Below are 21943 nucleotides of genomic sequence, written 5' to 3'. Positions count from 1 at the left end.
ATGACTGCAGGAAACAGGGAAGAGATGGCAGAGGGGATGAGGCACCCTGCACAGACCCCAGCCCCCCCCCTGCTACACCTAGACTGCCTCCAGGACTGTTTGCCACAGTCAGAGACAAAACCCTGGGCTCGACAGACCTACGACATGACCGTTTGACAGTTCTCTGGCCTCAAAGAGCTGACAAGTACCATCTGAGCACAGCCAGGCTCTGTGACTTGCTGAAGGCTGCACAATAAAAGGGTGAGAGCAGAACGGGGCTGGTGTTGAGATTCAACAGTCCCCCCCCCCCCCCCCACACACAATCCCCAGCAAAGGCCACCCGACTTGACCGTAAAGCTTTAGAACAGAACGCTCCCTATAAGCAAAGTTATTTCTCCTGTAACCATGACAAGTTAAGCTTGTGTAGCTAAAATGTACCAATTCTGGCCTGTCGCCTTAGAGATGAGGGCAAGAGTCGGTAGGCACAGCATTTGTAAAAGTTAAGTGGAATCTGTCACTTAATCTGTCCAGAGTGGCACAGGACTTTCCTGTGCAGAGGGCTGTAAGAAGACATTTGACCTACAGCAAGCAAAGCACAACTAAAGTAAATAACTCTAGTTTTGTTATTTGTTGCTGTGTTTCCAGTGACTTTTTTTTTTGCAAAAGAACAAATGAATTATTCCGGTAGGTAATCTGTAGTTATGGTATGTTAAGGCTATGCAGTGCCTAAAATATACAGATAATGCAATGTTTTATAAGTATTAAAAAAGATATTAATGCTTTAAAATGTCTATGATTTTATACGGTACTTTATATGACTAAATTCCAGGTTATCTTGGAGATAATAGGGTATTGGGCTGTGCTGATGGAACCATCTGTAACATTGTTCTTATGGGATAATCTGTCTGAGTTATGGTGTTTTGGTTTAAGACACTTTTTTTTTTTTTTTTGAGCCAATTGTGTTTCAAATCTGAGGGCTTCCTGAGCTCAAATTCCAACCTGTCCATCCTATTTTGGATCTCTTCCCCTTCCCCATATGGCCATATGGGGAGGGTTGGGAGGGGGGTGGGTGGGAAAGAGAGCGATTTTCAGACTTCAAGTGTTGCAGTCTGGGAAGCTGCAGTCCAGGTGTGAACCCTTGAGCCGAACTACCCTGGGTAGAGTAGGTCGGGAGGCGGAGCCACAGGCACAGGTCTTCACCCGGGAACCAGGAACCCCCCAGGAGGAGCCCGTAGGGTCCCAGAACCTTGGGACTTAGGAGCCACAGGCACAGGTCTTCACCCGGGAACCAGGAACCCCCCAGGAGGAGCCCGTAGGGTCCCAGAACCTTGGGACTTAAGAGCCACAGGCACAGGTCTTCACCCGGGAACCAGGAACCCCCCAGGAGGAGCCAGTATGGTCCTAGAACCTTGGGACTTAAGAGCCACAGGCACAGGTCTTCACCCGGGAACCAGGAACCCCCCAGGAGGAGCCCGTAGGGTCCTAGAACCTTGGGACTTAAGAGCCACAGGCACAGGTCTTCACCCGGGAACCAGGAACCCCCCAGGAGGAGCCCGTAGGGTCCCAGAACCTTGGGACTTAAGAGCCACAGGCACAGGTCTTCACCCGGGAACCAGGAACCCCCCAGGAGGAGCCAGTATGGTCCTAGAACCTTGGGACTTAAGAGCCACAGGCACAGGTCTTCACCCGGGAACCAGGAACCCCCCAGGAGGAGCCAGTATGGTCCTAGAACCTTGGGACTTAAGAGCCACAGGCACAGGTCTTCACCCGGGAACCAGGAACCCCCCAGGAGGAGCCCGTAGGGTCCCAGAACCTTGGGACTTAGGAGCACAGTAATAGTCTCTATAGAAAAGGCCTGGGCAAGGGTAACCCACAGAGTCCAGCAGCAGGGAGCAGGGAGGCCCGGCAAGAGCGGGGCAGTCAGATAAAGTCTGTAGCCTGCTGAACAAGCCGTAGGGAGCAGGCCCGGGGTCTGTAGTATGCCGCGGAGCGGAGCAGACAGGAAACAGGAACAGAGTCTGTAGCGTATCGTAGACTACGACCAGCAGAAGGCAGGACCGGAGTCAGTAGCGTGCAGTGGAGCCAGACCGGGCAGTGAGTAGAATGGAGACGAACCCAAGTCAGGCTGGCAGCCAGTAGAAGCAGTCTCAGGTGCAGGCAAAGGTCGGAGGCTGGCGGCAAGCAGGAGCGGAGTCGGGCACAAGCGGAAGTCAATGGCGGGCTGCAGGCAGAAGCAGAATCAGGAACAAGCTGAGGTCAGTGGCAGGCGGCAGGCAGAAGCAGAATCAGGAACACGCTGAGGTCAGTGGCAGGCGGCAGGCAGAAGCGGAGTCAGGAACAAGCTGAGGTCAGTGGCAGGCGGCAGGCAGAAGCGGAGTCAGGAACACGCTGAGGTCAGTGGCAGGCGGCAGGCAGAAGCGGAGTCAGGAACAAGCTGAGGTCAGTGGCAGGCGGCAGGCAGAAGCGGAGTCAGGAACAAGCTGAGGTCAACCGGAATGCAGAACAGCAGAAGCGCAACTAAGAACTACTAACAGTAGCGACCCTCGTTGCAAGGCAATGAGAAGGCAGACGAACGCCGGTTAAATCAGGCTTGGGGCGTGGCGTAGTTAACCCAGGCGGGGCCAGACTTCCGGCGACCGTGCGTCCATAATGCGCGTCCTCGCGCGCGCGCGTGGCAGCAGCGAGATGACCCAGCAATGGCGGACGCCCCAAGGGCCCGGCGGAGCCGCGAGAGCGGCGTTCCCCCCATCGGAGGTGAGTCCTGAGCACAGCAGATAGAGGGGAAGCGGTGGAGACCGCAACAACAGGGTAAAGAATTAGTAGCTAAAACAACTTTTCACAATGGTGGAGTTACTGCAGGATTCCAGATCATGAAAGGCTGAGTCAGTCCTAGCTTTGCCCTCAATATATGTATAGATTTTGCTAAGAACAACATAAATGCAGCTGCATCTATATAACAGAGCAAAACTAGTAATGGTTCAGTCTGACCCTGATGACCAGGAGTTAACTAGGAATCTTACCTACCCAGGGGGCACATATAACAACAAAACATAGACACGCTATTAGCGAGCAGCAACAGTAGAAGCCAAAGGGTCTTAGTTGAGTAGCCAAGCACAGAATATACAATAAAATGTTGCTCCATCATGTTATGCCTTCTACCAGTAGGGTGTCTTGGTTGGTTTTTTTTTTAATCTGACACACACAGAAAAAATATGGATGCACATAAGTGCAACTGTGGGAGCTGATTGCAGTTTAAATATATATGAGAAGGACAATATTGGGCCTGCAGTTTAAATACACAAGAGAAGAACAATATTGGGCTTCACATTCTGATTAAACATTACGTGCAAACAATATATCTCTATAGAAAAGGAAAGGGAAAATCTCCTTGGCCTTGAAGAAGTATGTGCATTAGTTTTTTTGTGCATCAGAGACATGGCCACACCAAGCACCTTGAAGAGGGAAAAACTCACTTGGAGGAAAAAAAAAAAAGTAAAAACCTGGTGCTTAAAAATAAGTGCAGAAAAAATTAGCAGAGGAAGTAAGGTCTCTGTGAAACATCTGCTTGTTTTCACTTCTCCAGCTTTAGAACCCTGGAGCTCGTGCATGGCCTTTCTTTACTTGCTTGATAACCTGCCAGTGATTTACTCATATGGGCAGTGGGTAGGCCTGATGGGTCTGTATGGGTGCAGTGTGAAATCCATGCCCTCCATGAGTCTTTGGGGGGGGGGGGGGGAGGGAGGGAAGGGGAGTTCCCACTTTCGTCACTCAGAGCAACCCCTAAGCTTCCTTTGTCAGCTTTTTTTTTCTCTTCTGTTGGATTTTCACCTAGTTAGGGTTTTCTTTCCTTTGGGTACTTCTTCCCAGAGTCCATTTTGTATGTTGGCGCTGTCAACTTCAGTTAAAATCAGTTCCTATGTGGCTCCATCAGGATGAGATTTCTTGGTGTGGAGGCCACCTTTCAAAGCCTCTTCCAGCTCTAAATAGAGCAGTTACTCATTAGGAGTGTGCATGCAAAACAGTTTTGCTTTAGTTTTTTATTTTTCATTGTTTTGTTTTTTGTTTTAGCATGTTAAATGGTTTTATTGTGCAAGAAAACAAACAAAAAAAACCAAAACACAAAACCAAAACAAAATGTCCTTGGGTTTTTTTCCTCGTCATTTCCAATCTGAAATGACGCAAAATGAAGCAAACTGCCTGATGCACTAACGGGCGAAGTTTAAAACGTGCGTGCGCAAATACCGGGGGATGTGTGCGAGGCTGGGCCCTGCACCCGCCGAGCACATTTTGGAAAGGGTCCGGCCAATGGCATAACTCCTGATATGCGTAGAAGTGCAGGGCCAGCCAAAAGGGGCTAGCCGGGGGCGTGGTCTGGGCAGGGAGGGGTGGGGGTCGGCTGGGACGGCGGCCATTAGGCCCTGTCCCGGGGAAATGAATGCCGGAGGCTGGCAGGCTGGCATGCATATGTTACTTCTGCTCCGAAGGAGCAGGTAAGTTAAAAAAACATTAAAAAATAGGGTAGGGATGGGGGGAGAGGGGAAAAGGTAGGAAGGTTAGGTAGGGGTATAGGGAAGTTCCCTTAATTGGAGCGGACTGGGAGGTAACTGGGAAAGGCCTATCTGAGCTGCCGTGCGTAGTTTTGTAAAATACCCCTCCTTGTGCGCAGGAGATGAAACCCGCCCACACTTTAATGCGCAGATTATAAAATCAGACGTGCATGTGCACGTGGATATTGTATTTTATAACATGCGTGCAGCGACGCACGCATTTTATAAAATTGGGACATCCATGTGCGTGCACCGGGAACCGCGTGCATCTTTTAAAATCGACCCCTATGGCTTTTCTCCCAATCTGTGTCGATGGGAAAATACCTTGATGAATCAGGCCCAAAACTTGTTCCCCTGTCATTTTCAAACTCATGTGATACTCTTAGGGCCGGATTTTAAAAAGCCTACGCGTGTAAATCCAAGTCATGGGGAAGGACAGTGGTTCCCACAGCTGGAGAAGCGTGCTTATGGAAGCCTCCGTAACTTGAAAACCTCAGCCCCAATTTGAGCACCTAGCACCAGAAAGGTGAAATCCAATTCTCAACCACCACTAACTTGTCTGACTTTCATGAACTTTCTTAACTGGGTGAACTGGGGATGAAATGGAAAACTGGGAATGGCTCAGTGTGCGCCCCTTTTATAATTCCCCAGTTTACATGGTAGAAGCAGGATTTGCATGTACACGTGTCCACTTAAAATCTGGCACACGTGCATGCAGCCAGGCTATTTTATAACATGCACGCATATATTAGAAAATGGCTGCATCCCTGCAGTCTGATGTACGCGTGCCAATGTGTGCCCATGTGCCGGTTTGAAAGTTACTATCCCTGTGTGTGCACTGCACATAATAACATCATCAGCAAACTCTATACCATATAGAATAGGCTCAGCCAGTCCTGGTTTTTTTACCCCCACTGCATCAATGAAGTTGCAATTCCAATGTTTCTGAGATCATCAAACCCACAAGTTCATAGATGCAGCTGGGTTTAAAATCTAAGACTAGCTCAACCTGTCTGTCATGGGATGGAGCTCATTGGTGGCCATACCCAGCCAAGGGGCTTCAAGGATGATAGCCTTATTGCAAAGCAATCACCTGACCTCAGGTCACAGGGAACAGGCAAGGTTTGGGTTTTTTTCTGCACAGTCTAGGATTTGCTTAATCCGAAAAGCAGGCATTAAAAAAATCAGGAGCGATTCACTTGTTCCTTAGAGCCTGAAGCCAGGCGTTCACTCTGACGTCTTCCCCCGTGTTGTTCACCTCGGTAGACTTCAATAGTATTAACCTCATAAATATTGACATCAGTCATACGAAGGAATTTTAACTTTTAGACTAGGAAAACACACACACACACACACACACACACACAAATACACGTGCGCAATATCTCCCTGGGGGCTGGAGCTTCTGTCTCCTGGCAGCGGCTTTGGCATCTCAACTTTGCCTGTTCATTATTTCCCCATTTTAATTGATTGCTCAATCATGCAGAAGCGCTAGAAACTACATCCCACTCCCCCCCACCCTCCAAGTTGTGTTCTCTTCTTGTCACTTTACTCTTCCATTTTATTGATGAAGCCTGCTCTCAGTGGTAACCTCCATCCCAGATCACTGGGGTTGCACCATCCATCCTTTTTTTCAGTGTTAAAAATGTGTGAAATACATGCAAAGAAGTTTAGCTTAACTATGGTGCTTGAGCGTTAAATCAGTTTCTCTTCAGCTGAAATTTTGTCTCCCTACCACCCATCTAACTGTAGTATTACCTGCATTTCCATTTCTTTTCATGGTGGGTTGTTTTTTTTTTTTCACCCATGCATTCTCAGAGGGCACCTAAAGTCCTTGACTGCAGAGATCAGAGTGAATTAAATTACCTCGGCCTTTTCCATTAAATGACTTCTCTCTCAGAGTCTATGTGAAATATTTCATTCATTTTTAAGCCTAGATTCCTACACAGAGAGTGACCTTTATAAAATCATAGTGCCTGTGTCTGTTGTGATAAAGTGGCTATTCAGCATAGGTAAGAAAAAGGCTCTGTCGGGATAAGGGCTAGGCCTAATTGTAAAGGTTCAGAGAGAAGCTCCTCATTTTATCTGAGATCAAAGTCAGTCCAGAGGAAAGGTAAGAGAACTACAATTTCCCAGTGGTCAGTGGGGTTGGACCTGTACAAAGGAAAGAACCTGCAGGGAAGGGTTCAGGTCATGGAATACTCCCAACCACTAGAGAATTTGGAACACTACGTTCCCCAGACTCCCTAGTGGTTGGGTGGCTCAATGGGACTCTGTGGGTGGAGTCCCTATGAGTTGGGAAGGCAGAGACTCCAAGCTCCCAGGATTCTTAGAGGGGAAAAAGGAAGGTGAAAGGGGGGGTGGAGGAGCAGGAGCAGAAAAGGGAAAATGCTCAGAGGTTTCTAGATCCAGCCAAGGACATGTAAGTGAATTACCCTGACCATACTGCTGAGGTCCATGCTATGGAGATTTGAAAAACATGCTCTGATAACAAGAGTTTAGATTTTACAATTTATGTTATAACCTCTGAGAAAACTTGAATCTGGCCTGGAGGGGCACATGAGCCTGCAGTTCCTTGGACTGAATGGGATGGTTTGCTGATGTGCTCAGCCTGAGTAACATAAGATAATTTTCTCCCTTTGTTTAAATCCAAGTTTGAAGACTTTAAAGCCTGCAGTGGGGTAGTTGGATCTGAGTTCCCAGTCCTCAGGTGATGGGAATCTGGTTTCTATTTAAGCTGTGGTGAATGGTATAGCCTGGCTTAAGCAAAATAAAAGCCAAGTTTACAGAAAGATTTGGTAAACTTTTGAGGCGTTTTGAATTAACTATGTGCATGAACACTAGAAAACATTTTTTAGCTGGACTCTTAAACTTTATTTAAAGGCCTATAAGCCTTCAGTTATAAGGGAAGTTATTGCCTGGGGATTCCTTTCTATTTTGTTTTATGAACCACATCCTGAGCAGACATACCCAAAGGGTTTGATTTAAACATGGAAGGGTGTGGTCTATAAATGTTTGCTAGTTGAATTTGGAGTAGGATCTATGCAAGCTATGTTAAACTGGAGAGCTGATATTTGGTTTATTTCATAAAGAGCTTACAGTCAGATTATTGATTCTAACCCTGGACCTGACATGGAGGTGACCCATATATATATATATATATATATATATATATTTTTTTTTTTTTTTTTTGCCAGCTAGCTCAAGTTCAGTCAGAACCAGGGTTGGATATAAAATGGGAGGACAAAATCTCTTGGGTTGATTTAAATGAAACCTCATGATGCCAGATCCTAGTTTGTCTCTGTATGTCTTCCTTGGTGGGGTTCAGAAAACCAGTTGATTGCTGAAATTCATAACATCCCACCTCATGTATTTATTTATTTATTCTGTCATCTATTCCACTATTTTCAATTTGTTCAATCTGGATTATATCAAATGCATATACAATAATAGAGTCAGTCTTAAGAAATGAATAAAATATATAGATATCATGTAATTAATATAAAAAAACCCATAAACAAGAAATGTACTTCCCCACTCTCCACTAACCATCAATCCTGTGAATCCCCAATTTAACTACCTGCATAAGCCTGATCAAATAAAATTGCTTTCAACTTTTTACAGAACTTCAAATAATCACATTCATTACAAATATCCAGTGGTAACAAATTCCATAGCAGAGGGGCAGCAATGGAAAATACCTTTTGTTTAGGCATTAATAAACAAAATTCTGAAATGGATGGTACAAAGAATGTAACTTGCATGATGGAACATAACTCAACCTACTCGATAAACAATGAGATTCTGAGTATATCGCTTTGTGTACTAAAGTCAAAAGTTTAAAACATTGCGTAGCCTTTGAAGCATTGGTAGCCAGTGCAATTCTTTTTTATATATTGTAACATTTGTACCTCACTGATGTTGAGTGAGTTGAGAAACTCTATTGGACGCAAAGGCTGATGATGCTCTGTTTTATTTGGAAAGACCTATTGGATCCTTACCAGAAGAATGTGTGTCTCATAGAGAAGGGCATATGGTGGTTAGAAAGGGTAGGTAAGAGGGCCTAAACTAAAAGCTAAGCATGCTCCTTTGGAAGGAGCCGCAGTGTTTTAATCCTAAGGTTTGATATAGTGAACCCTAGAGAGTTTCTAGAGGCAAAAGCAGTAGTTGGAGTTTGGAAGGAGAGACTGTTCTCCCCTCCTACAGTGGTTGCAACAGTGTCAGTACAGTTAGTGTTTGCTGTGGGTGTCTTGGAAAGGCCTCTTGCCTAAGTGGGGATAGCTTTCTGGGTATTTTTGGAGAGAGTTCCCCCTTCCCAAGGGATGAAAGCTCATCCCTCCTTGGGCTGGTCTCCAGGGGTGAACAATTCTTTGCATGTTTTCCTTTCGATTGCATGCCCTAAAACCATTTTAGTAATCCGCAGCACCGCCTAATTTTTTGGAGAGGGAGTTTGGGACAAGTAGTCCAGTTGGGGTATGGGAATGATCCAGATAGTAAAGCAAAAAGGGAGTAAGGAGCCAAGTGCTCTGCTGGCACTATGCTGGCAAACATTGAAGAGAAGAGAAACTGAGAGGATTCAACCAAACCTTCACATGGGTAGAACAAGTTCCCGACAGTATCCTTCCCAGGAATCCCATGGAGCTCAATGCCCCAGGAGTTTCCACTGGAGAGAGCCACGGGATTTAAGGAAAATGGCTTGGAGATTTGTAACTTTATTGGAAATACTGAATCATAAACCTGAAAATATGTTCTCTGTCAAATTTGTACCACCCAGCAAGTTTGGAACCAGTAAACCATTATTTGTTGGAACCTGGTGAACTGAGTGTTTTTTGATTGATTGTAATCCTGTTTTCTAAAGACCTTATCTTCCTCTCTGTTCAGGAGGGAACTGGGCACTGAGTGCTCAGTTCTTAGTGTCCCATGGTGACTCTTCTGTAGTGAGGACATGGAAGGGAGTAAATTACATTTTTTTTCTGTTTTGGGCTAGTTGCATGTGTTTATAATTGACAAAGTCCTTTTTGTTCAATTTTGGGCTAGGTCCACTTTTTTATTTTTTTTTCAATTTTGAACTACATCTTTAAATTGTATTTTTATTTTTTAATAGGAAAGTGTTGTTTTGGTTTTGAGCTTTTCTATACTGTAGATATTCCTATCCTGAAAATTTGGGTAATGTGGGTTAAATGGTTCAAGAGATAATGTGCACACAGACAAATTGAATACATACTGTAAGCAAGTTTTTACATATAAAATAGTGATAAAAAAAGTGCAGGTCCCATGAGAGAAAGAAGGGGAAGTTGTTGGAAATTGATCTCTTGCTCATTGCAAGAGAGAAAATGCCTTACTTTGTATTTTAAATTTATTTGTAAGTTTTATCCTAAGTGGTCACTCTGGATTGTCATTTTTTCTGTCAAATTTTTTTTTCTTGAAATTAGATGCTGCATTCGGTTCTGGTGCCACAGGCACATGTCAAGATTATGTTTAATTTGGGACTGTGGCCCACGAGGAGTCACTAGATGGATCAGGTGTAGGTAACCCCCGAGGGAAAGACAAAGAAGAGGCACAAAGTACAATCTGTCATTCCTTGGGCAAATACAACTTTCTCTTTTGTGTTTTTTATTATTATTATTCCTCGAGCAGCTATGCTGAGCAACAGCATGACAGCAGTCAAGTTCCCTTCCAGACATGATCTCAGATGTGCTGTCAGCCACCTTCTCCTGGGTCAAGACTTAGATGCATTACATGAGGTGTGAAGAAGCTAGGATTGCCAGCGCTGGTTGGATCAGTCCCTGAAGGTTTCAGCATATGATGTAATGGCTTTTAGGTCTGGGTTTATTGTAACTCATTTACTCATAGTTTACACCTTGTAGAAAATATGCACCAAGTGTGTGTGTGTGTGTTTTATGTTTGATTTTTCACATGCATGCATGCAAAGTTCAAGCTACATTACCTTAACTTTTTTATGTTTTATTCTATGTACCTTGCAGAAGCTGAATCTTAGGTAGCTGAGTCTCTTGGCTCCTGTTAACTTTCTCCTTCAACCATGATACTGCAGGCCCTGGCAGGACTATAGTCTATACTATAACTGAGTTAAGAAATGAATTGGCCATGTTTCTGGAGGTCAGACCCAGGTATAATTATTAGCCAGATAGACTTTGGTTTTTCTACCTCTTAAATTCTTGGGGAGAACAACTTAAAACACTTTCTTATTGTGATCCTGCCAGGTACCTCCAGGTGATCAAGATTAGACTAGCTACTGTTTGGAACAGGATGCTGGGCTTGACGGATAATACATTGAAATTGTCAGCTCAGTGTGCTGCAGCAGTAAAAAAAAAAAAGCAAACAGAATGTTAGGAATTATTAGGAAGGGAATGGTTAATAAATCGGAAAATGTCATAATGCCTCTGTATCGCTCCATGGTGAGACCGCACCTTGAATACTGTGTACAATTCTGGTCGCCACATCTCAAAAAAGATATAATTGCGATGGAGAAGGTTCAGAGAAGGGCAACCAAAATGATAAAGGGGATGGAACATCTTCCCTATGAGGAAAAGCTAAAGAGGTTAGGGCTGTTCAGCTTGGAAAAAAGATGGCTGAGGGAGGATATATAAGAGGTCTTTAAAATCATGAGAGGCCTAGAATGGGTAAATGTGAATTGGATATTTACTCTATTAGATAATAGAAGGACTAGGGGGCATTCCATGAAGTTAGCAAGTAGCACATTTAAGACTAATTGGAGAAAATTCTTTTTCACTGAATGCACAATTAAGCTCTGAAATTTGTTGCCAGAGGATGTGGTTAGTGCAGTTAGTGTAACTGGGTTTAAAAAGGGTTTGGATAAGTTCATGGAGGAGAAGTCCATTAACTGCTATTAATTAAGTTGTCTTACAGGCCCATTCAATAAAGTCGCGGGAGAGCCGGCGCTCCAAGGTGAGTGCCCGCTCTTCCAAACCGCGCCCAGACACCTCTCCTGGGCTCACTATTCTTTATTTAAATTAGGGCTCGCGCTAATAGGGAGGCACTAGAGACACTAGCGCGGCCCTAGAGCCTCCTTATTGGCGGAAGCGGCAGCTGTCAGCGGGTCTGACAGCCGACGCTTAATACCGGTTTCGGTTGTCGAACCCGCTGACAGCCACGGGTTTGGAAAACGGACGCCGGCAAAGTTGAGCGTCCATTTTCCAATCCACAGGCAGATTATTTTTTTTTAAATATTTTTACATTTTTTTTTATTTTTGGGGCCTCTGACTTAATATCGCTATGATATTAAGTCAGAGGGTGTACGGAAAAGCAGTTTTTTCTGCTTTTCTGTACACTTGCCTGGTGCTGTCTGAAATTAACGCCTGCCTTTGCCAGGCGTTAATTTCTGAAAGTAAACTGTGTGGCTTGGCCGCACATTTTACTTTCTATATTACGGGTGACTAACTAATAGGCTCATCAACATGCATTTGCATGTAATGAGCGCTATTTGTTTCGGGGAGGTTGGCCGCATGTTTTCCATGCACTATTAACCCTAACAGTATAAGGGGTAATAAATAGCGCATCAAAAACGTGTGGCCAAATGGGGGCTAAACAGTGCGCTCAGCCGAGCTCACCGTTCTATATCGGCCTGTTGAAGAATAGCTACTGCTATTACTGGCATCAGTAGCATGGGATCTTTAGTCTTTGGGTACTTGGCAGGTACTTGTAGCCTGGATTGGCCACTGTTGGAAACAGGATGCTGGACTTGATGGACCCTTGGTCTGATCCAGTATGGCATTTTCTTATGTTCTTATTGTTCTGGCCCAGCATGGCATGTTTAGATTATGTCCAGGAACATGGGAAACTAAAGAGAAGCTGTGGTTAACAGAAAAACAATTTCCAGTTTGAAATTTTTTTTTTTAGAATTCCCTATGAGTCTTCTCTAGGGTTCCTTACCACAGTGTCCTGGAGAAGGTTCCCCTTTAATTCCTGGACACTCCAGTACAATCTGGAGGAGGATTTGGCAAAATTAAAGGTCCATAAAAACAGAATTCCCCTCTTGCCCAAGATGGATATCTTAGTTCACTTGTCAACCTTGAAAGTATGATAAGTATAGCTTAATGTTTGGTTTCTCTAGGAAAACATGAAAAGACAAAAAAACCATTTTTCAAACCTTCCTAGAGTAGCCTCATGGTACTGGGGAAAGCTAAGGTCTGAACGAACGCAAAGGGGTAGATTTTCAAACCAGAGCCTGCACGTCCACGTGCACGCGCTACCCGGCGTGATTTTATAACATAACATGCGCGCACATGTTATAAAATCGGGGGTCGGCGCGTGCACGGGGGTGCACAATTGTGCGCCCCCCCTTTCCACATGCTGAGCCTGCGCCGAGCCGCGTTGCCTTGCCCCGTTCCCTCCCAGGCCGCTCCGAAATCAGAGCTGTCTCGGAGGGAACTTCCCTATCCCCCTCTCCCCACCTGCCCTTTCCCCTCTACTTTTTTCTCTTATTGCAAAACTTACTCCGGCCCTAGGGCTGAAGTAAGTTGCGCGCGCCAGCCGGCTGCCGGCGCGCAATCCCCGGCACAGCGGCAAATGGCCGCTGTGTCAGGAGCCTCGGACCCCGCCCCCACCCTTTTTTGCAAGCCCCGGGACTTACACGCATCCCAAGACTTTACGCGCGTTGCTGGGCCTTTTGAACGTAGGCCTGGCGTGCGTAAGACCGGTTACGCGCGTAATCTTTTGAAAAGCCGGCCCAAAGAGTTAATTCTCCTCCTAACCTCTGTGACTTCTCCAAATAGGCTGTTGGCACTTCCTACGTTGTAATAAAGGTAACTCCTGTTAAATCCTGCCCCGCCTGGTTTTAAATTCCTTTCTTAATATATGCTGGGACTAAGCTTACAATTGTGCTGAGATGTATCGGACGACAGCTACCAGAACACCTGAGGTTGTGACTTAAAAACCTAGCTGCAAAAATAACCCCATCCTTCTTTTCCAAATGTAGAAGGACCCGGAGCATGGTGGTAGCCCCAGTTTTATAGCAGGACTAGCTTATCATACCTGCACTGTTGTTTTTCTTTATCATCTTCTGTGAGTTTTGGCACCTGCAAAACTGTTGTGCACATATCAGTCTGTAAAAATGGCAAAATAAAGCATGCAACCAAGCCAGCTTGACTTAACTTGATTCACAATTATATATTTTGTAACGATAAGCTGAAAATGGTGGGAGAAGATTATTGATACAACTTGCAAGGACCCTTATCCCCCAACCCCCATTCCAGCCCACCCAAGGTTGCTGAGCACCTCCTCATGAACTGGATACGTGACCATAGAAATGAAACCTTAATGACAATTAAAAACAATTGCAAAAGGAGCTTGGGTTCCGAAATCTGTTGAGCAAACCTACTCTAAGAAAACAGCAACATTTTAAGAGGGCGATTTTCAAAGCAATTTCTGTGAGTAGAACTGTGCTTTCTCCATGGAAAAGTTTTTAAAAATTGTTTTTTGGGGGGTTTTTTTGGGAATAGCCTGAAAACTGGCACAGGTAGGAAGTTTATCTGCAGTAACCAGAGGCGTTCTGGGGGGAGGAGTTTTGAACTCCATTGCATACTTAGAAATTTTCAAAAGTTCTTTCTATTTTTCTCTGACAACCTGCCCACACAAACAATTAAGTGCAGGGAATCTTTCCTGGGATAATTTTCAAAGTGACAAGCAGGTGAGCACTTTTAACTTTCCTGCAAACTCTGTGGGTTGAAAATTCCCTCCCCCACCCCACCTCACCCAAGGGAGGGTGAGATTTTACAAGGCCTTTCCATGGGTTAGGCAGTGCTTGACCGGCAGAAATACCCTTTTTATAAAATTGTCTGGCTGATGTGCAGTTAAACGTGGGCATTGAAGATGGGGGAGGCTCGTGTACTTCTTGATTTTTAAAACTAGTACGTATAAATTTTCATGGCAAACCTTCCCCCTTCCAAATAGCAAGTTATAAATGTGCGTGGATAGTTCTGCTGGGGAAATTTTCCAAGTGAACTTGCATGTTTCGGTTAGCTTGGAAAGTTGGAACGACTCGTGCGCGCAATAGCCCGCAAGTTTATGCTCCCTGTCAGAAAATGACCTCCCCCTCCCCCTCATGTCCAAATATTCAGCAGCGCGCAGTAACCAGATAGGGTGAAGAGCAGAGCTTTCCATGAGGTGCTGGAAAAGGCTTCACTGTGGGTGGCGGGATTTAAGGACAGATGTGTGCGGCGGCAATGTGACGCACCGTGCAAAGGAACACACGGCGGAAATGTATTGATTTATTCGAAATATTTATGGCCCACGCCCTCCAGTAGTTCAGGGCGGGGTGCAAAATCAGCATACAGAAATGAAAACATAAAAATGGGAATGTCATAGATTATCAAACAAAAAATACATCAAGATTTGGACAACTGTGAAATCTGTATTTATTGACTCATCCAAGCGAAAGGCCTGCTTTCTATGGAGAGGGCTTGAGCGCTGGGCATGAAAACGCCAATCCTACACAAATCCCCACCCCCTCTCTTCCCCCCTCTTCTCTGTGATCCAGTCAGTCCTTGACGAGTAGCTTTTATTTTTGATTGTCCAGTAAATCTAGATTTCAACTTCAGATTTATGTATCTATTAAATATTTATATACCATCTATCAAAGTCTAGGTGGTTTACAGGTTTAACATTCATAAGTTATACAAATCAAACATAAAATTATTTAAGACAAGATAAAAAAAAATCATAAAATATACAGTATATTGAAAAATAATAAAAAACTGATAAAAAGGGCTTAATATCTCTTCAGCAGTCCACATTTCCTGCACCAAACAAATAAATATCCTGCTGTTGTCTTTTCTTGACCGACAGATACAAAGAATTAAAAACGTACTCGCTGAACACAATATAAAAATACCAGACATAGGTTTTCAAAGGAAGGGCTGTAAAAACAGGAGGTCAGGGGTCATTTAAAACAGGTGCTCATCGAAGATTCAAATCTGTTAACAGCAATGTAGTACGGTCTTTCTGGGCATTGTGCATCCTGAGCGTGAGGCAGAACCTGGGTGGGTCCCTTTTTTTTTTTGCGGTTGGGATGTGGCAGGATACAGAAGTCTTAACGCGGTCTGACAGAAAAGGGGAATGCATTGTCAGGGGGCTGGGAAAATCACATTCTTGCTACCGACGCATGCCTCTTGTCATGTCTTAGAAGATGGAATATACGTTATAAAGCACTGGGGGGCATTTAGCCAATCAATTCGCAGGATTGATTGACACATCCTGCCTTTTGTTCCCATACAGTGTGGCTGCACGCAGGGGAATGGCAACCAGATTTCATACAATGTTAATAAGCCGTTTTGTGGATGTCCTTTTTTCTTGCTAAGAGTCTTACTGCTCCCATATGGCAGACAGAATGGCATGCCCCTCTTGGCTCGCCTGTTTGTTCCCCTTGCCAAACGCGTGCGCATTAAAACAAGAGTAAGAGGTTCCCGGAATAGGGTGGTGCCAGCTTAAAGTAGCCCCTTGGTTGGTATTTTCTTCTTTCCACCACTGGACAGGTTTACTCTCTCCATGAGCTGGACTCATGTGATATTGGCCAATGCAAGTGGCTTGGCGCACTGCAGACCAAGGGGATGACAGGTGGCGTGATGGGAGATTAATTACTTGGCTCTGATTTGACACTCTGTCTTGCTAAGAGAGAAGCCCCCAGGGGATGGGGGGGGGGGGGGGGGAACAAAATATTTGCCTTTACGGAAAGGGGGTGGCGCGACTATCAGTGCTCACTTTTCCTGGAAACCTGGGCAATGCAGGCCGAATTCCATCTGTCATTTTTCAAACGTTCCCTTACTGCTCGTTGTCAGAAATTTCGATGTTCTGAGGTCCCCGAGGGGGATCCTTGCTCTTGTAATGGAGAGAAAGTCGATGCAAAGAAGAGAATGAGCAAATAGACATAGTTGGGGGAAAATTAAACACAATACAGATTTCGCTGTCATTTGGCTTGAGTGGTAAGAGCATGGCTCTGCTAGTATTTATTATTTATAGAGAGCTACTAGTGTACATTGTGATTAATCACAAGATATGTTACATGATTTTCTCTTCCCCCAAATAGCTTAGTCATACAGTGATTTTTTTTTTTATAATAGAAAAGCCAGGAATCAATGATTATTATAAAAGGGTTTACTATAAGCAGGATTTGACCGTGACAGCAAATACTGTCCAAGATTTCCTTTAGAAGTCACCAACTTCTCCTGATTTGTTCCTCGGAAAACCATTTTTCCAGATAATAGTGAAGAAAACCTTACTGTCATCGGGGCTTTCAGTTTGTCATGGCCAAGGGTTTTTTTCAACAGGACTCATCGGAAGGTGGGATAACTGTCCAACCAGAGGAATGTTAAATGTCTTGGTTCCAGTTTCTAAAAAGGAAGTTGGATTAGAACCTGGATCTGTACATTTCATAGCTCTCTGGTCTTAACAGTATATTATGGTTCTCCCACAATGCCTCGCTGGCATTTTTTACCAGTTGATTTTCCAGCACAACTGAGGTAAGACATGTCACGTTGATGATTTTTAGACTTAATGAAAATTATTGTTCGTCTTGTTCAGCCTTTTTCTGAGTGCCTTAGGCACTCACTGTTGGTTCAGTCTTCATGCATCCCTATACACTAATATTATTAGCAGCCAAGAACATGCATAACTGAACATGCATAACATGCATAACTGAACAACATAACTGAACATGCATAACATGCATAACATAAGAACATGCATAACATCTTCTAACTGAATCAGACACTACAAACCAATCACTACAATGTTTTACTTCTTGTTAAACTTGTTTATCTTTCCTTTAACTCTAATCCCAGTTAGAATAACCCCTGTTTTATTGTAACTTTCTCTTCCGTGCACTTGTTTATACTCCTGTAATGTATACTCTTATGTTTTAGTTATGTAGTTATAATGTATTGATCACCCCTTGTTTTATGTAAACCGACATGATACGTACTCCCGTGAATGCCGGTATAGAAAAACACAAATAAATAAATAAATAAATAAATAAATTAAAATCCACATTGGAAGGGCCTTTCATTAGATCTGCGAGTAGCCCCGATCACCTGGACTGTAACAAATCTTTCCCTTGATTTTAAAGTGAATTTATGGTTGGTCCATTTTAGCCTCTGGTTCTTCCAGGTCCATGTTTATTGACTGTCCCTCACTTGAATCTATATGTATCTTCCCTTCATTTTATGTTTTTTAAATTCTTTTCAAAATGTATTTAGGGGGAGATCATGCATTGCACGTCAGGTTTCAACCCATGTCTGACAAAAATAAGAGATTAACATATGTTAAAATGAACTCAAAGGAAGTGTCAAACTCCCCCCCCCCCCGCCCCCCACACACACAAAACAAAAAAAAAAGGAACTTTAAAACCAAATGCAATCCATCCCATCAATACCCTCCTCACTAGCTGGGTCCAGCTGTAGTTGCAAACACCTTTTTTGTGTCAATATTCTGTAAGCATCTTCCTTTATGCTCCCTAGCCATGAAAATAAAATTAAACTACAAAATTAGACATCTAGTACCATTTACACTGGATACTAGTATGGAATCAGAAGAAGAGCCATATCCACTAATCGGATGGTGACTTATATTCCTTAGGGTCCCAGACCAAACTACACTAAGTATTAGGCCTTGGGCTTCAGATCTATGCACAAATAGATCAGGATTAACGGATGTCATGAGCATCAGTTACATCCTGTTAACGCTCAAGTTAACGTGCAACTCACTTCCTTTTCATCTCCTTACATAATGGCAAGGCATCCTCTAAAAGTTCTGAGGAAGATGATCGGACTTTTCAAGGTGGCTGAATCTGCTGGGCCTTCAGCTTCATGTCTCAAAGCCTTGCTTGAGATGTGCAGTAACAGTAAGTCTGCATAACTATTGCCAAGCCAGTAAAATCCCCCGGCCAATCAGACTCTGTCTGTGTTCAGTGACTTGCCGAAATGAAGACCTGCAAGGAGAGAATGATGTTAATTGGGGAAAACCGTGAGAGCACATCACATTCAGGTGATTCAATATCCGGTTCAGTCTTGTGGTGCTAATGTCCTGGTGGGACATGTCCCGGTAATGCTGACCAGGATTCTGCTTCCTACTAGTTCAGTTCAAGTTATAGTCCACCCCAGGTTTTGGGGATAGCACCAAAATGCTGCTAGGGATCAGAAGTTCATCCAAACAGACACTACAGTGGTCTAGGGTACAGAATGCTGAGCAAAATGTCATCCGTACATGGATTCTGCGTTAACGTTTGATGTGAAAAGGCAGGGTATGGTTTTATTAAGCTCACAGAATACAGAAAGCTACGTTTCTTGACTGAACAGCCTCAGAGCGCATTTTGCCTTGTAAGGGACAGATGTTCCCAACTCCAGGCCTATCCCAAAGAGGGACCGAGATATGCAGCCGCCATATGGCCATGCGGTGGGTCTGCCAATGGCCTCACTCCACAAAATAACTGGTTCTGTTCTGGGAAATGCTGCTTCTACCTGACATCCCCTGGGGTCTGAGTCTCTCTTTCTTGCTAAATGTTTGTTTTATAGTTAGCTCACACCTTTTCACTGGCCCACTCCAGGCGAGATGCATTTAGGTACAGCAGGTATCCCCCTAACCCCAGAGGGCTTACAGTCTCACAGGCTGATGCAGAAAGAGCGCTCGGCCGAATGCATCTTTCTGCCTGCATTTCAGTGCACGTTTTCTGTGCGCAAAACTTACTGCCAACGCAGCGAGGAGTTTCGCGCATGGAAAACGTGTGTCCCTAAATGGGAGCACTGCTTAGCACCCTCACATGGAAATCCCATGCAAATGAGTCCATTAAGCAATACTCCCCAATACAGAGAGGCTGTCGCTGGCCAGCGCACCTTTCTTAACACTGGAAATGTAACTCCTGAGTTAAAGCTGGGATTAGGTTTTTGCTTTTGATACCATTAACCATAACATATTACTCAACAGACTTTCAGAGATTGGAATAGCTGGATCCATCTTCAACTGGTTCAAATGCTATCTCAACGATAGAAGTTTTTCAGGTAAAAATAGGACATCATATATCCACAAGTTTTCTTAAGAACACTGGCGTACCTCAGGGCTCTGCACTCTCAACCACTTTATTCAACATATACTACTACCATTATGCAAATTACTATCAGGATCGGGGCTAAATTTCCAGGTGTACGCCAATGACGTACAGTTCTTCATACCAACTGATGGATCTATCGATCATGCTCTGAAATTGCTTAATATATACATGACGGCTATTCAAAAACTATTGTCTCACATAAGGTTAGTATTGAACTTAAGCATATCATTTCTGTCTTTTTTTTTTTAAGTAGAAAAACAATAAACTTCCAACTCCCATTGTTTGAATTTTGATCTAATCAGATATCAATGGTAGACCCCATTGGTGACTTAGGGTCCTAATTGATAATACATTTTCAATGACCAGTCATATTCGCTCCATAAATAAAATTTGCTTTAACAAGCTCTGTCTGAGAGTGAGCCCTTGTTGTTGTGAAGTAGTTGATGCAGCCTCGCAGGCAAACCTACACAGACCGGTTGGCTCTCTGCCCTGGTTCACCGCTAGTTAGTCGGATAAATACTTATCCTCTTTGTGACCTTGAGCAAGTCACTTACACCCTCCGTTGCCTCAGGCATAAAAACTGACAGGCCAATGCAGTAACCTGGGCTCTTGTTTTCAGCGCGCATTTGTAACTCCCCTATTAATTTTTTTGGCATAAGCCAAACGTGCATTTTAACTTGGAAAGGTGGAGGGAGGCATCCCTGACAGGCCACCCGCCACTTATCCAGATAAGTACCGATCTGTCTATCTGGCGTGGTTCACCTTTGCCAAATGCTCATTTTATACAGAACACATTTTTTTTTTTTAGCTCTGGATGCATTAGCATAGCAATAGCTTACTGCATTGTGATTTAAAAAAAAAATGATAGGGGCATTACAAATGGGCACTGAAAACCAGCACACAGTTTCTTAACGCCCAGATTATTGCATTGGTCTGTCAGTTTTGTATGCCTGAGGCAACGGAGGGTGAAGTGGTTTGCCCAAGGTCACAAAGAGTATCAGAGGGATTTGAAGACTGGCTTCCTTGGTTCTCAGCCTGCTGATCTGCTCCTTCTATTTCAGAACTGAACACCAGTGTTTTTGTCCCTCCTGTGCCCCTGAGACACTGGGACAGAGAGGAACCTGCAGGAAGGGAGGCCCATGGAGAGGTTGATATATTTGAACAATACCCATAGTCTGGTGGCCTGAGTTAGAGAGTGGAGGAGCAGAAGCAGGGAAGACCTGGATTCCTCTTTGAAAATGAGATGACAGATAAAAATGACTGTGCATTGTAGAAGAGCTCAGAATTTTAAGGCTTATCAATGCTCTCTTTCCTGAATCAGGCATATGGTTGCCTGTATCTTTGTGAATGCATGAACTGTCCATTATGCATTCTGTGAGTGTCTGCGCGTAGGCTGTGTCTGTATACATCAACCAGTTAAATAATCACACCCCTAATTAAAGGATGAGGAAGGACCTTTTTTACCTTTATTGATGTACCATTGTTTTCCAATTCAAGTCAAATATCAGACACCACCTTCCTCCTTAGGGAGGGGAGGTGAGGGGGAAGGTGTGTGAGAAGAAGAGGAAGCGAGAAGCCAGGGAACTGGTCGAGGCAGTGTGTTTTGGATGCCAGGTGGGTCAAGGGAAGGGCAGGGGAAAGCATGTGCCTGGGCCGGGAAACTGAGAGGTACGCCTGGGTGGTGAGGGTGGGCTGCCTGGAGAGTCCCTAAAGGAACAATGGTGGGAGGGAGGGAATGGTAATGGTGTGTGGAGGACAAGATTATGGAAGGGAAAAGGAATGGGAGGAGACGGGGGCAGAAAACGAGGATAAGAGGTACCTGCGGAGGGAAGAGCTGGAGGGGCGGAACGGGGCTTTGCTTTGCACGTGAGGAGGTGGCAGAAGATGATGTGAAGGATAGTGGGACGCCTGCCAGGAGGAAGGGGAATGAGGGAAAGAATAACAGCTGGCGTAAGGGAATATGTGTTGGGGAAGGGAAGGTGAGGCAAAACGTAACAGAAGCCACAGTTGGTGGGGAGAGGAGAGGGGGGGGGGGGGGGGGGGGGAGGCTGAGATGCCAATGGCAGGAGTCTCATTAGTACAGCTGAGATCTGTGTGTGATTAATTAGGAAACACTTGATAAATAATGGTTGATAGTTGTGTAAATCAGGAGGCGAGATGAAGCTAACTGAAAGGAAAAGACGGCCTGGCGGCAGACAGAGGGGCATTAGTATACAGGGTTATGCCGTCTACAAAGGCAACTCCTGCACAGCTTCCCTTTTGGCATGTTTCTCTCCTTGGCTGGGGTATATTCCTTCCTGGCAGCTTCCCAGTTGGCCTGGTTGGGTTTTGGGGTTGGAGA

The 21943-nt window shown here is 44.5% G+C and overlaps 1 long non-coding RNA gene across 1 annotated transcript in view; it reads left to right on the top strand.

Moving 5' to 3' along the window:
- Positions 1-6864: 6864 nt before the first annotated feature.
- LOC115076869 overlaps positions 6865-21943 on the top strand; it is a 549867-nt gene continuing 534788 nt past the window's right edge. Inside the window, exon 1 of the long non-coding RNA XR_003852882.1 lies at positions 6865-6948. This is a non-coding gene — a long non-coding RNA (uncharacterized LOC115076869). The remainder of the gene's footprint in view (positions 6949-21943) is intronic.

Source organism: Rhinatrema bivittatum, chromosome 15 (assembly GCF_901001135.1).
Source record: "Rhinatrema bivittatum chromosome 15, aRhiBiv1.1, whole genome shotgun sequence".
NCBI classification, from domain to species: domain Eukaryota; kingdom Metazoa; phylum Chordata; class Amphibia; order Gymnophiona; family Rhinatrematidae; genus Rhinatrema; species Rhinatrema bivittatum.
The sequence above is the reverse complement of the archived record's forward strand: the minus strand, read 5'-3'. Positions and strand labels throughout refer to the sequence as shown.